The 13532-nt window shown below is 38.1% G+C and overlaps 1 protein-coding gene and 1 long non-coding RNA gene across 2 annotated transcripts in view; one reads left to right on the top strand and one right to left on the bottom strand.

Moving 5' to 3' along the window:
- Positions 1 to 13532, bottom strand: part of LOC117295421 (phosphatidylinositol 3-kinase catalytic subunit type 3-like) — a 115636-nt gene that overhangs the window by 29890 nt on the left and 72214 nt on the right. The gene's annotated exons all lie outside the window — the stretch shown is intronic.
- Positions 6537 to 8332, top strand: LOC117295422. Its single transcript, XR_004519685.1, has 3 exons — positions 6537 to 7006; positions 7756 to 7868; positions 8291 to 8332. It is a non-coding gene; the product is annotated as an uncharacterized LOC117295422 (long non-coding RNA).

Below are 13532 nucleotides of genomic sequence, written 5' to 3'. Positions count from 1 at the left end.
TTATTGACGAGTGATGCATCGTTGCTTTCCGAATTCCCAGGTCAGTGCCGTTCTTTTAAGTTTCGTCGCTCTTTCCCATGGCGGAGTGATCGGGTCAAAGGTCAACTCGGAGAAAAACGTTGGATTGTATTGGACTTTGTCTGTACGGAACTATATTTATAGTACACAGTCATTAGATGAAAAGTTGTGCGAACAGGATTATATAAACCGTTCGGCTGCTACACAAAATAATAATAATCGTGAAATGATAATTATTTTTATCACAAAATAAATGTAATTGTCAAATTTATCTGTACTGTTAATATCTGCACTGTGTATAGTATTTTGTCAGTTCCATTTTCCGAGGTTGGATGGCAAATTGACGAACTCTGGACGTGGTCCCGGGGTTGACTCTGGCGGCTGGCGGTCAGATGGTCGGGGCTCACAAGGGGGGAAATCTCAGTCCTTGTCGGCAATGTTGGGGGCTGTCGGGCTGAGGGAGGATGGACTAAAATTGGTCGCTCTCACTCAGGATTCTGAGGCACTTTATCGGCAGTCCACACGTTGATTTCTTTGGTGTGTGGTTCTCGAGGTTTTATCTCGGACTGACTGGCTGTGCTACTGCTACCTGGTCGACGAAATGTCCGTTCCGTGGTGATACACAAGAGACTCTACCCTGAACAGTTTGACACCATACATGTATGCGCCCTTCAGGTCGAGACTCACAGCCCATGCGGGTGTCAATATAGAGCTCAGTATAGTCCTTAGCGTATCCATGCGGAAACGCTTCAGACGGATGAACTTGTTAAGGGGTTTCAAGTTCAGAAGCGGGCGCCACATGCCAGCCTCCTTCTTGGGAGTCAAGAAGAAGGTTGAAATGACACCCGTCCAAGTCCCCAAACGGGGGACAATACGCACCGCCCCCTTTAGGAGGAGGACGTCTATCTCCCCCTAGAGTAACCGCTGCAGATCATTCAATTTATTCCATTTATGTACATGTACATGTACGTGTTCCATTTATGTACGTGTATGTACAGTATGTTATGTATGTTATGTATGGGACAACTCAACTCTACAGGCTATCCTCTACCGGATAGCCGCTAATTTACTACACTTATCAAGCACTTATCAAGGCACTACTAAATCTTACCGAATTATACGGATAGAAAAATTTTCACATCTGATGCCTCTGCCTGCTAAGAGAAAAAGAGGATGCCGATGTGGTGCGCATGTCACAGGGCGTCGGGATAGGACTCTTGATGGCGCTATTGTATAATAATAATAATAATAATAATAAGACTTGTAATGCGCACATATCCACCCTGCTGGGTGTTCAAGGCGCAGTAAAACCAAAACAAAAACAAAACAAAACACAAAGAAAAACAGACACAACAAAATTAGTAATTGAAAACCTGTGACATAAGATAAGTTTTGAGAAGAGACTTGAATTTTGCGGTACAAACACAAGATCGAAGATTAAGTGGTAGAGAGTTCCAGATGCGTGGCGCGGCTGAAGAAAAAGACCTGTCACCCCATGAGTGTCGAGACTTGGGTTCAATGAGGAGAAGCATGGAACTTGATCGAAGATTCCTTGATGGAGTGTAAACTTGAAGCAGTTCAGAAATATAGTGGGGAGCCTTGCCATTTAGAGCTTTGTGGACAATGAGCATCAGCTTGAAGATGATTCGTTGAGAGATAGGGAGCCAGTGTAGTTGTTTCAGAATGGGGGTGATAGAACAGGATTTTCTAGACAGTGTCACAATGCGGGCAGCAGTATTTTGGAGCCGTTGAAGTCGGGAAATCTGGTTGTTAGGTAGACTGTATAGAAGAGCATTGCCGTTGTCAAGACGAGAAGTAACAAATGCGTGAATGACCTTTTCAGTGGCACTTTTATCCAAGTACTTGCGAATCTTACCTATATTCCTGATGTGATATGATGATAAACGAACAATATTGTTGATGTGTGGCTGAAGTGTCATCGATGAATCAAAAATAACCCCCAAGTCCCGAGCTTTTAGCGAGGGAGCTATCCGAGCATCACCGATGGAGATGTATGGCACTGAAACCTTGGTTAACTGTTGACGTGACCCAAATAAAAGGAACTCTGTCTTATCATCATTTAACTTCAGGAAGTTTTGTTGTGTCCAACGTCGAATCTCTTGGATGCATTTCTCAAGTCTTGCAATAGATGCATTGGCGTTTTCTTGAGAAGATTTAAACGTGATGTATAGCTGAGTGTCGTCTGCGTACACATGGTAATTCAGATTAAATTTGAGGATGATGTCACGAATCGGTAAAGTGTACAGTGTAAACCACTGCGGGCCGAGTACCGACCCCTGTGGCACAGAGTAGTTCAAAACAACAGGGTCGGATATCGCAGTGCCAATACATACATGCTGAGTTCTATTGTGGAGATACGATTTGCACCATGCTAGGGCTGTGTCCTCTATGCCAAGGTGATTCTGGAGCCGAGAGAGAAGGATGTTATGATCAACAGTGTCAAAAGCAGCACTCAGGTCTAGCAGGACTAGTGCTGTAAGGTTACCATTGTCCATAGAAGAGAGAATATCTTTGCTCACACGGACTAGTGCAGCCTCGGTCCCATGGAAAGGCTTGTATGCTGACTGGAACATGTCGGACAGGTTGAAAGTATGAATGTGATCAGAAATACGTGATGACACTACTCGTTCGATGACTTTTCCAAGATATTTTAAGTTTGCAACCGGTCTGTAGTTTTTAAATATCTCCTTGTCCAGGTTTGGTTTCTTGATGAGCGGCCTGATGTAGGAAACTTTGAGGCTATCTGGGAAACAACCGGAACTGAGAGATTCGTTTACAAGCTTAGTGATGTAGGGTACAAATATATCAATGTTTTGCTTTATCATGGATGTTGATACTGGATCCAGCTCACAGGATTTTGAAGGAGATTTCATAATAACCCTTTGAATCTCAGCAACAGTGGCAGGCTCAAACACAGATAGTCTACACTCTGGTTGAAGATGTGGCAATGTCTGCGGCACGTTGTAAGTAAAACTCTTAGCTAATTGCCTGCATAGGGAACAATGCAATTGTAGTACTCGCTCTACAGGTAGGTAGAGTGAAGTAATAATAATAACCATGTCTGTCAATGATGACACTCCTGGCGCAAAAAAACAAGAACTCTGCTAAAACACCATGACACAACACAACACAAAAGTTTGGAGGCTATTGTTTGCGAAATAGATATGTTTTTAGATGATTTTTGAATTTGGAACAAGTATTTGCTTTTCTGGGTTGAAGTGGGACGCTATTCCAAAGAGATGGCCCTACATGTGAAAAACAGCGATCACCCCAAGAGTGCAGGCAACGTGGAACGTTCAGGAGCAGGTTGTTTGAGGAGCGGAGCTGTCTGGGAGGTTTGTACACAGGAGCAGGTTGTTTGAGGAGCGGAGCTGTCTGGGAGGTTTGTACACATGGATTAAGTCATTGATGTAGTCCGGTGATGTGCCATCCAGTGAGTGGAAGATCATAAGGAGAACCTTAAAGATGATGTGGTCCCGAATAGGAAGCCAGTGTAATCCTTGTAGGGTCGAGGTGATATGAGATGAGCCTTTGACACGAGTAATAAGTCTAGCAGCTGAGTTCTGGAGGCGTTGTAGTCGATTTATCTGAAACTCAGGAAGGTTGATCAAAATGGCATCGCAGAAATCGAGCCGTGAGGAGATTTTAAAATGAGTGGACCATCACCTCGGTTGCCTCTAAGGTAAAAACTTACGGATATGAGACAGGTTTCTAAGCTGATACCTGACAGTCGACACCTCAATTATCCAAGAGGTTGTTGAGGTCTGTCAAAAATGCTTACGTTAGGGACTTAAAATCTTCTACCTTGATTTAGGCATGGGCCGTCAAAATTGTGTATGATTTCTTGCTAGGTTATACCTCTTAGTTTGTTACAATGTAAAAAATATACAAAATAGCTTTCACTTATGAAAATATCAGGGTCCGAATTTCAGACTTACAAATGGTCCATATAATAAAGAACTTGTTTCATACAAACGTTTTCAAATTTTTAAAAGTTTTCCAGTTATAGACTCCTTAGGCATTAAACATTAACTCTGAAAAATCGTGACCCAATGTTGACCTCTATTTCCGGGTCACCGGAAGTGGGACCATATCTCTAGAACTATATTCAACCGATTTTCAGGCTTTTCAGTTATAGACTCCTTGGGCATACACCAAAACTCTTCTATCTTGAAATAAGACCAACTTTAATCTTTGAAGCACTTAATCGAAGCAAAACAACACAGAACAGCTTTGTGATTGTGCACACCTAATGTAAATTCTTTTTTTTTTTTTTTTTTTTTTACAATGTGTTTTCCTCTTCATTTCATTCTTTTAGAATTTTTGTCAATTGTTGACTATCTAATAAATTTTGTATTGTGTGTGAGTGGACACGAGACAGTTTTTTAATTGTGTATGTCACACCCCCCAAAATTGAGCCATTTTTGATATGACTTGAGCTAGTCTAATTCCCATCATTAAGACAGTGTTGGGGTCATTATGACTAATGCCTCTCTCCCAAAGCAGGAACAAACAAGGATACTCATTTTTCCTTGTCTTAACTGTTTTTTGAAGAGGTTTCTCCTTTATGAGTGTTGTGGGTGTTTCTTAGAAAGTTGGGAGAGTGGGTATAAAATTTGGTCTATTGGCAATCAGCTAAGCATTCTGACTGTAAGCTGCATTGCTGCTAAGACGTGCAGTTGCCGTTAGAATCACTGCTGTAGTTGATGTGCTAAGACCAAACAACTTTTTTATTTCAACCATAGGTGATTTGATACATTCCATCTTTCTAAGAGGAACCTATTAGTAGTAATCTTTTAGGGTTATTCATTGTTGATTTATATTAATTATAGTGATTATAACATTTGCTTTCCCAGTGAGTGTATTGGGTCAAAATGTTGCATTTATCATATTATTAGTTTTCAGAGCTAATAAAGATGTAATAATGAGTTTAGGATATCCAGTTCTTCTCTAGTATTTTGATGATAATCCGTTTATATAACTTTTACTGTGTTGCTTGAGGAAAGGACTGGTTGAGAAAGTTTTTTAGGGTTTATAGATTGAGATGAGTTTGACTTTTGATCCTGAGAGTTGGAATGATAATTTATGGTTTCACATCATAAATTATTTGCAAGAGATTGATATAATTTCTCGCCAAGTTTAGTGAGTTTCTTTTTTGATTGTTTTGATTTATTGGAATTACTTTCGTTTAGTTTTAGATCATTATAATTGCAGTTGATATAGATATGTTCTTAGATTTTCGTTATCTTTGATACAAGCTAAGTTCAGGGTTTGGTGATACAGTATGATTATTTTTTTGATACAAGCTAAGTTCAGGTTTGGTCATACAGTATGATTATTTCTTTGATACAAGCTAAGTTCAGGTTTGGTCATACAGTATGATTATTTCTTTGATACAAGCTAAGTTCAGGTTTGGTCATACAGTATGATTATTTCTTTGATACAAGCTAAGTTCAGGTTTGGTGATACAGTATGATTATTTCTTTGATACAAGCTAAGTTCAGGTTTGGTGATACAGTATGATTATTTCTTTGATACAAGCTAAGTTCAGGTTTGGTGATACAGTATGATTATTTCTTTGATACAAGCTAAGTTCAGGGTTTGGTCATAAGGTATGATTATTTCTTTGATACAAGCTAAGTTCAGGTTTGGTCATACAGTATGATTATTTCTTTGATACAAGCTAAGTTCAGGTTTGGTGATACAGTATGATTATTTCTTTGATACAAGCTAAGTTCAGGTTTGGTGATACAGTATGATTATTTCTTTGATACAAGCTAAGTTCAGGTTTGGTGATACAGTATGATTATTTCTTTGATACAAGCTAAGTTCAGGTTTGGTGATACAGTATGATTATTTCTTTGATACAAGCTAAGTTCAGGTTTGGTCATACAGTATGATTATTTCTTTGATACAAGCTAAGTTCAGGTTTGGTGATACAGTATGATTATTTCTTTGATACAAGCTAAGTTCAGGTTTGGTCATACAGTATGATTATTTCTTTGATACAAGCTAAGTTCAGGTTTGGTCATACAGTATGATTATTTCTTTGATACAAGCTAAGTTCAGGGTTTGGTGATACAGTATGATTATTTCTTTGATACAAGCTAAGTTCAGGGTTTGGTGATACAGTATGATTATTTCTTTGATACAAGCTAAGTTCAGGTTTGGTCATACAGTATGATTATTTCTTTGATACAAGCTAAGTTCAGGTTTGGTCATACAGTATGATTATTTCATTTGTGAGAAGTACATGTATGGATTGTGATACTGCTTAGACATTTCTTTGCTAAGTTTTGTTGAGAATGCTTAAACATGGACTATAACGGTACTCCTACTTTAAAATCACTATCAGAACTTGTTTATGTTGTGTTCAGCTATCAATTCATTGTTGTGGTCATGTTTTTCTCCAAATACTTTTGCTACAATTTGACCGAAAAAAATTGACCTCGATTCTTCGATTTTGAAATTTCCGGCCCTGTACTGGTTCCCGGCTATTAAACCAACACTGAAATCCAAGCGGATTTGTAAACCAGCGGACGTCATGAACGCGGTCAAAAAATGGTGACGTATTACCCATGAAGCAACGAGAGTAAACAAAGATTACGCCATGTTACTCCGTGTGTTGTGTATGCGTTTTCATCCACACTACAGGCGTGCGTGTGTGCTACGAAGCTTTTTGTTTTTAGTGTATCAGCTATAAATACTGCCGACTATATGGTTGTTTGTGGATGCACTTGTAGTTTCAAAGTTTGTGTAAGAAGCCTGGATCGATTCCGAAATTTAAACCTCTAAACATCGAGAGAATTCAGGGGGATCTTCTACCACCAGGCCCCAGCCAGTGCTGCTTGTGCATGCTACGAGTACGACGTCGGCGGGGTCCCTCTGCCGTGGCCCTGGTCGCAAGTGGCCGTGGAACAGCAAAAGAATCAAGTGGCATTACAGAAAAGAGAGGGAGAAAAGCCTGGTAAGTACTTAATAATCTTTAAAAATCTACTACTGATCTGAGAAACTATCTCCATTATTAATTCAGGCCCAATACATGTACATGTATTTGTAATAAGAAAAATAGTAAACAATCTCTACCCTTTTCATGCAAGGAACAATCATCTTGTCAAATGACACGATGTGCATGCTCTGAATCTGACCCGACTACCATAAAATATCTACATAGTGTATTGACTCTGTTGAGTGATGAATCCATGTAGCCACCCAAGTGCTTTTGGCATGTTTATGCCCTGGTTTACACTTTCTGGCATGTTCATGCTCAACCATGTGTGAACACTATATTAATCCATTTAAAAAGTTGATTGTTACAGTTAACAGTTTATTGGCTTTGCTGACATGTATTTATATTGGTCTATACTGGATTGCTGGACATTGTTTTTGCCAAAGGTGCCTAAGAATTGTTCGCTTTTTTTTTTTAAGGCACAGCTCAAAAATATGTTCAAACGCCCATCCATAAAATTGCCCATCCATGGTCATTCAGATTTTTTTCTCTCCTAATTCAGGAATTACCAATTCCAGAGAAGTTTAGTGTGAAGTTTTCCTATAGCTGTGTTTATTGGCTTGGCACGGTTAATTACATCTAGTTTATTGCTCCATGATTACATGGAGTGTTTACTATATTTGCATTTGTAAAATAAGGCCAGTTCTTTTTCAGCACTAGTTTTTTTATTTATTTATTTATTTTTTGTTTTTATATTTTTTGTACAGAAATAACTCGCAGCTCTACACTACAATGAGAATGCAGGACGAAGACAATGCAGGACGGAGACATGCTAGCCAGAACTAGAAATGGAGACCTAAGATTCTCAATAGCACTTTAGGTAAGTAGTAGGCCTATGCATGCAAATTTTCAGAGGATCAGATGATTTCTTCATTTTTAGTTTTTCAGCTGCCCCTTTGAAAACTGTTCACGGTGGAGGGGGGGGGGAGGGGATGGGGTGTTGAATCGCAAGAACAGTTTTGTACTAGGTGTAGATCTGGGGGAGGGGGGTGGTTGGAGGTCATGTTTTCTATCAGACATAAAGAAAACCTGCCCCCTTGGTTTTGTTGCATGTGGACTCCTTTTGTTCTGGTTTTGCGTTAACTCCTGTAAGGTTCTTTTCAAAACTATGCCAACTCAAAGAGAGATTGTCAGTCTGTGGTGTTACGTCAAACCTTCCGAGATTGTATTTCTGCCATGTAAATTTTCAAGAAATCCCACATAACGATTATTTGGTTTTGTTTTTTATTTTTCATTAAACAGATACGCAAAGAATGCATGCACAATGCACTTGTTCATTGTCAGCAGGGTGACAAGACATGAAAACAACTCCATCCGCAGCTGATGTGTAACCCCCGTGTCATTGACATCAACCTTCACCAGCCGGAAAAGGATGCAGCAGCTTTTTTTTGGGGGGGGGGGGGGTGGGGGTTCAAAGGTAGTGGGTTCAACTTTGTTTGATGAAAGAATGACCTGTGCCCAGTTTCATGGATCTGTTCACCACCAAATTCTGCGCTTATGATCACCGTTCTCTGCTTACGTCCAAACGCTAAATTTCTGCGCTTACTTTGTAAGCGTAGAATGCCTGGTATAAACCAAGTATGCACCCATGACCGGCAAAAGCCAAAATTCGCTGGTAACCTGTGAAACGCGCTTGATGCAAGCACATAATTCCCTGCTTGCCGATTCTTTGTTTACAGTATGCAGATCCATGAAATTGGGCCCTAGCTTGTACACATTGATGTGGGTTTTATTTTATTTTTGATATATATTTTTTTTTGGGGGGGGGGGTAACCAGGGTAGTACAATCAACTTTGTTTAAAAACAGAATAACATGGTCTGTACACAATGATTTTATTATATTCTTTTAATGTACAACTTAATTTACAATTTACAAAGAGAAGCACAGCTAACTAGGTACATAACATGGCTTAGGTTTTCTTTTTTAGGGGGAGGGGCGTTGACAGGGTTGTATAGTTCAGATGATTTAGCTATCACTAGGCAACCTTTTTTCAATTTTGATATTTAAAACTGAAAAATAAACTATTGTCGTTTGCAAATACATACAGTTTTAGTGTTGTCGTTATTATGGAGGTGTACATGTAGGCTTCTGTTTTTTTGTTTTGTTTTTATATTTCTGCTAACCAAGTTGAATGTTGCTACCATGTTAATCATAGTGTATTGTTGACAACAGGGGACAAGTTTATTGCACATAAGTGCTAAATTAATCAATTTGAACCACACACCTAATTTTATAAGCCATAGTAATTTACATTTTGTGTCTTTCAGAGGAGTGGGTGGTTCAAATTAAATTAATCAATTTGAACCACCCACCCCTCTGAAAGAAACAAAATGAAATAATATACATGTACATTTATACGTAAATTATTATGGCTTATAAAATTATTTCTCACTCCCTCCGGATCATTATAACTTGGAAAATTGTTACGACTGAAGACAAATAAACGAAAGCAAAGCTGCCTAATCCGTTGGTGGATACGAAAATCCTTCCACTGTACTGTACACGGGGGTTTGGAAATGTCCTTCGTGTTGCTGCCACCAAACATGATGTCAGTGGCAGCGGTTGAACGGCCAAGATAGTCCTAAGCTCACCACTTGCTGATATTCAACATTGCAGTGTTTTCTGTAAAACAAAACAAAAGAATTCATACAAAATTATTAACAAAAGAATTCATACAAAATTATTAACAAAAGAATTCATACAAAATTATTAACAACAGATTTGTGGTTTGCATGGTGAAGTGTTAATATTGCATGTGTGTACCTGAATTGCTTTAAAACTATACCCATGCCAGAAGGCAATCATAATCCAAAGAAACAGTTACATACATGCACATGAGATATTTGTGTAGATGCACATGTGTCCACCACCACGCAGTTACTTGGTGGAGAAAAACAACAACATAGGTTATCTACAATATCAGTTTAAATTGATAATGTATGAATTTTGCCAACAAAGTATAAAACGCAAGACAAAAATTACCCCTCCCCTCACATTTCTACTGACTAACATACATGTATTATAACGTGAATGGAGGTAAACAATAAACCTTGTCCATCATGTTCGTTCATGTTTTAATTTAGTCAAGGATAGCCTTCAACTATTTTTGGGAGCAGAAATAAACTGATCAAACGAAGCATCATTCAGTATAATTCATGAAACGTTTTGTGGCCTTACCAGTCTGTCTTTAGCCGTCGATCATCAGGGTTTGGCTCATCGTCTTCGGCCTGACGATCATCTTCTCCGGGCTGGTTAACTACATGTACTCATAACACGTCTTCGGCTTCTCTCTCGTCCGGTGAGCTCCCCTTATCGCTAGAGCCCTCACTTTCCTCTGAAGTGCCTCCCTGAAATGCCTTTTCCTCATCTATACTGTGGTTTTCCCAAGACCCGCTGCCATCGGACATTTTCGCTGTTTTTTGTGTCAAAAGAATGCAGCCTATAGTGTCCGATGTTATTCCACATTCAATGTACATGTAAAATGCACGCACACGATCGACCTGACACACTGTGTACAGAGCTTCGGTACGTGGTGTGACGTCACACACTGTGTATGAATGGTTCGTGGGTCACCGGCTTTTGCCGAAACTGAGTTTTCTGGGTCGGAGTACGCCGCGCGAATTTGTGTTTTTTTTGCATGAAGGAAAAGGTTTTATTGAATACTACTAAAATATCAGTCCTTATTTTACATTTCTTGTACAAAAATAGTAATATTGGCTATATCAATAATCCGTTATAGTCCATGTTTAACTTTAATAGACTTTTCTTAGGGAATTTTACTGGGGTTATTATATTTTTTTTCAGTGAATATTGACTAGGAAATGGTTTCATAAGATTAAGTTCATATTCTGCTTTGCTTCATTTTCATGTTCTTGATTGAAGTGAGTTCTTTTGGGAGTCATTGATTTAATACCAGTTACTTTGTTCTTAGTCATCCTATAGAATTTCATTTATGGTCATTTGGTCAGAGTGTATATACACTGTGTGTGAATGGTTACTAAGGCAACACTGTGCACTGTAATAGTGGAAGTTTCTTGGAATTTGTTAATGACATCCAGTGGTCAGTGGTAGAATCTGTGCCTATAGTGTGTGTAATAGTACAGTGTCTTGAAGGTTGTTTTTACTATGAGTGTAGTAGACATTCACAATATTATTAGTTCTTTGGGTCGTTGAACTTTGTTCTTTTGGTTTTCTTTATTTTGCATTTTCTAAGTTGATAGGTTCTTATCCACTTTGGTTGAACTATGATTGCTAGTTTTATTAGAGGTTATTATTTAGTTTATTTAGTTTGTTTGTTGTTTACTATTATATTTAATATTTTAGGTTTGTTTATTATTTGATATTCTGACTGTGAGCTGCATTGCTGCTAAGACGTGCAGCTGCCGTTAGAATCGCTGCTGTAGTTGATGTCCTAAGACCAAACAACTTTTTTATTTCAAACATAGGTTGTTTTGCTGGTATGTGCTAATGTAGTTTCGCAATATTGTGGTTGAAGAGGAGTTGCTGTTCGTTAGTGTAGACGAAATGTTTGGACATCATCTATAGTTTCGATCATCAGAGTTTCATCATTTCATCGTGTACCTGTTTGTCTTCAAATTTCATCAAGTCTTCAATTCTTCCATGTGTCTTCTTGAATTCGACTATTGAACTTTTCCTGATTCCTTCTGGATTTGTGTTGTCGGTTCATCAAGTTTTCTTCATTTCAACAATTCGGTGGTTCTTCAGGATTTCTTCACTTGAACTTTTCGTTGTTATCACTTGGATTCGCGTTGCGTATCGTTCGGAGGATCTACTTATCTTCAAACCAAGATTCTCATACTGCTAAGTTTATTTGTCTTTCATTACTTTCATTGTATTAATTCTGTGTCTATGTGATACCTTATATTTTATTTGAATTGGATTTGTGCCATTATTCTTCTTGATTGATATCTTAATTGTGGTTTGCCAACACTTTTTGGAGATTGGTTTTGGTGAAATACATTAAGACTGGACTGTCATTCATCGAGCTTGTCTTTGTTATTGAATCATTTATTTATTTAATTTTGTCGTACCATTGAACTGGTTATTTATATATTACGGGAACCTATCTTACAGGTAATACCCGTGACATGTATTTGGGCAATTCCATGGTCAGTCACATTACACTTTTCTGTGTCATTTCTTGATCTTGGGGTAGAAGTTCTATGTTAGATGATCTTTCCACTAAGTTTATAGACTGATTTGTACTTGACACCCAAGGCTTTGAATTGATGATATAAGAAATGTTGTGGGCTTTGTACTCTGGATGTTATAACGTTGTAAAAAGCGGTCAGTCGCATTACACAAAAAGGACATGGTAAAAAAAAAACTTTTCATAATTCAAAAATGACCTCAACCAAAAAGCCTGCGAAAGTGTTACTATATGTAACACACAACTCTTAATTATGAGTATCCAACAGAATACTTATAAATGGTCAGCAACTTGAACTTTGAAAGTGGAAAGAAAGTTGTGATTTTTTGGTGTCATGTCCATGTTTGCTTGGAATTGCCCATTTCCTTTGATTAATCTTATTATGCTAAAGAATTGAATGGAAGTATTTAATAAAAGACAAAAATATAAAGGGGACATATGAGGCCATAAAAAAGACCTGGATGAAGACAAAGTATGCAGTATCCGTATAAATGTGGATTATTTGTTCCCTCTTTTGAGCATAGTTTTCATTCAATCTGCTCTGTTATTGTTGTATTCATTTTATTTACTGCAAAACTGCTTAGTTGAATATGGTTATTACCTAGCACAATGTTTAGGGGGCCTAAAAGTCAAAAGACGCGTCTTATCCGCAAGAAATTACAGTACTAGTTCTAGCACTTTCAGATCTCCTTGGATGACTTCTGGTCTCTTGTAAACTCGTTTGAACGAACAGGGGTATTATGGCAATAGGAAAAAAGGCTCAACTTAGTTTGCTTTTTTTTTAAAATACAATAATTTTAAGTCAACCTAATATCATAGCAAACTGAATGATTCTTTTGTCACCCCCCCCCCCCCCACAAACACAAGACTTTCTTTTTAGTGCGGACAAACTGAATAAAACACGCCTTAAAAGTTTACTCATTGTGACTTTAATTTTTATTTTTACCCTCGCGGCATCTACACCTCTTTTGTTACAAACATTAATTCGACTGACAAATAATACAAAACGGGAAAAACAGGAAAGAACGGGAAAGAAGGCGGGAAAGGTAAAAAAAGGGGGGACTAATAAATGATACGGGATAGGAACAAAATAAACTAAAAAAATTAACTAAACGGAGTACAAACAGAGACAGGGTAATTGGTATTGTGACGTCAGTCTTTGCTTAGCAATTAAGATTGATACAAAGTTAGGGACCCGCGCATAGCCCCGGTTTCCTGCTTGTTATGAACAACAATTTAAATACTGATGCAAAAAGGATATTGCAGAAGCACTTACATGTATTAATCAATTTGGTTTAATAGGGAAATCTACT

Source organism: Asterias rubens, chromosome 10, assembly GCF_902459465.1.
Source record: "Asterias rubens chromosome 10, eAstRub1.3, whole genome shotgun sequence".
In the NCBI taxonomy this organism is placed as follows: domain Eukaryota; kingdom Metazoa; phylum Echinodermata; class Asteroidea; order Forcipulatida; family Asteriidae; genus Asterias; species Asterias rubens.
The sequence above is the reverse complement of the archived record's forward strand: the minus strand, read 5'-3'. Positions and strand labels throughout refer to the sequence as shown.